The 2,650-nt window shown below is 35.7% G+C and overlaps 1 non-coding gene across 1 annotated transcript; it reads left to right on the top strand.

Moving 5' to 3' along the window:
• Positions 1-758: 758 nt before the first annotated feature.
• On the top strand, positions 759-865 carry LOC112840652 (U6 spliceosomal RNA). Its single transcript, XR_003212548.1, has one exon. It is a non-coding gene; the product is annotated as a U6 spliceosomal RNA (small nuclear RNA).
• The last annotated feature ends 1,785 nt before the right edge of the window (positions 866-2,650 follow it).

Genomic DNA, 2,650 nt, shown 5'->3' with positions numbered 1-2,650 from the left:
GCGGTTACAGAAACTTTTTTGGTTATAGGCATTGCATAGATCTTCTCACCCTCTGGCTTTTTGCTCCTGATGGCTTGATGAAAACAATTTTTTAATGTTAATGTAGTCCAATTGACTCTTTCTTTTCCTTCACGGGTAGTGCTTATTGTGCCCTGTTGAGATCATTATCCAAGGTCAAGAAGACATTCTGTGTCATCTCCCAGAAGCTTTGCTTTTTGACCCTTCCTGTTGAGCTGATGGACCCAGCACCATTTACTGTTTTTTTCCCAGTGCTGTGCCTTTGGCATAAATCAAGTGTCTATGTAGGGGTCTACTTCTGGGCCCTTTTGTTTGTTCCATGAGTATGTTTTGTCTACTCTTACCAATATCACACTGTCTTAATTTGTGTAGCTTTATCAGTCTTGATTTCCAGGACAATAAACCTGTCCAGTTCTGAACGTCCTCAAGATCATCTTGTCCATTCTTAATCTTTTGTATTGTCCTATAAATTTTGGAATCAGTTCGTCAGTTTCACACACACAGATTTCTGGGGATTTTGATTGGGTTTACAGTGACTATAGACAATTTGGAGAGAATTGAGATCTTCTAATTTAGGAACACAATATATCCTGTTTATGTAGGTTTTCTTTAATTTCTTTACAGAGTTCTTCCATATCATTCATAAATCGATTCCTAGATCTTTGATGTTTTTCAAGCTATTGTAAATGTCATTTTTGGAATTACATTTTTAATTGTTTGTTGCTGGTATCTAGAAAAATGTGCTCCCTTCAGCAGCACATACACTAAAAGTAGAATGATACAGAGAAGAGTATCATGGCCCCTGCACAAGGATGAGACAAATTTGAGAAAGAAATTGATGTTTTTATATCAACTCTGTATCCAATGATATTGATAAGTTCACTTACTAATTCTAATAGTTGATCAGTAGTTTTTAATATTTTCTCTATGCATAATTATGTTATCTGTGAATGATGACTTTTAATTCTTCCTTGCAAGCCCTTGCAACATTTATTTTTCATGCCTGATCATACTCGAGGGCCTCTGATACAATGCTGAATAGAAGTGGTGATAGTGGGCATCTTGGTCCCCTAATATCAGGGAAGAAAGTTTTCAATATTTCACCATTAGGTATGCTGTAGGCTTTTTGTAAATTCCATTTACTGTATAAATGAAGATTCTTTCTATTCCTGTTCTGCAAAGAGTTTTTTTTTAATTATGAATGGATGTTGAAATTTATCAAATGCTTTTTCTATACCTATTAGAATGATTACGTGGGTCTTCCCTTTTTTCTGTTCATGTGTGAATTACATTTATTAATTTTAAATGTTAAGCCAACCTTGTGTTGCCAAAATATACTGATCATGATATTTTTATATGTACATGGAATTTTTCATATTTTTAGGATTTTTGCATGTATATTTATGAGAGAGATAAGCCTTTTCTTATTATGGCCTTATCATGGGTTTGGTATTAAGGTTATTCAGGCCTTAGTGAATGAATTGGGAAATACTCTCATTTTTTGTGCTCTGGAAGAGTTTGGATAAGATAGGAATATTTCTTAATGTCTGGAAGAATTCATTTTTGAAATCATCTGAGCTTAGAATTGTGTGTTTTATAGGCATGCTTTTCATTATGAATGCAGTTTCTTTCATACATACAGCATTTTCATATTTGGGTGGGTTACTTATGTGAATTTTGGAAATTATTGGACATTTGCCCATTTCATCTAAACCTTAAATTTTACTGGCAGAAAGTTCATAATACCTCATGGTTTCTCTTTTCTTTTCTTTCTTCTTTTTTTCAAAGATTTTATTTATTTATTCATGAGAGAGAGAGAGAGGCAGAGGGAGAAGCAGGCTCCCAAGGAGAAGGGAGCCCGATGCGGGACTCGATCCTAGGACTCTGGGATCATGACCTGAGCCGAAGGCAGACGCTTAACCATCTGAGCCACCCAGGCGCCCTCTTTTTTTTTTTTTTTTTTTTTTTTAATGACCTTAGGATCTCCAATGTTCTAGTGATGTCTCTTTTCATTACTGTTACTGGGTGACATGAATCTTTTTTCTGGTTAGTATTATCAGGGGTTTATTCGTCTTTTCAAAAAACTATATTTTGCTTTTGTTTGTTTGTCTTTTGTAAGATTTTGTGGGTTTCTTTTCCTGCTTGTTTTAATCCAAAGCTCTTCAGCAGTGGTTCTTAACCTTGGCTGCCAATCCAGAGTCAGTTGTGTCATTTAAAGAAGAAAAAAAAAAACAGCAGCTGGGCTTCAACCCTGCAGATACTGACTTGTTAGATTTGAGCTGGGGCCCTGTTGTTCATGCTTAGAAGGCATCACAGGTGATTTTGATGTACAGTCACAGCTGAGAGCTAGTCCTTCAAAGGACTTCTGTGCCTGCTAAGAAAGTGGCTTTTACAACACACCCGAATTCTGTGGGTTCACAAAAAGGCTGTAGAACCTCCTTCAGTGAGACTTCACAGGATTCCATGCTTTTTGAACTGCTATATTTTAATATTCCTCATGTAGCACTTTGATAGAGCTATAGAAAAATGTATTTCTGTATAATTCACCTTTAATTCCCATAAATACATCAGTTCCGTAAAGTCTGCACAAGCTGAACTCAGCTACTTATCATTAAGTTACTTTTTTCTGAAC

The sequence above is a fragment of the Callorhinus ursinus genome, unplaced genomic scaffold (assembly GCF_003265705.2).
Source record: "Callorhinus ursinus isolate GAN/ISIS: 27379988/994484 unplaced genomic scaffold, GSC_fseal_2.0 scaffold19, whole genome shotgun sequence".
Lineage (NCBI taxonomy): Eukaryota > Metazoa > Chordata > Mammalia > Carnivora > Otariidae > Callorhinus > Callorhinus ursinus.
Note: the sequence above shows the minus strand (reverse complement) of the source record. Positions and strands in the feature narration are given on the sequence as shown.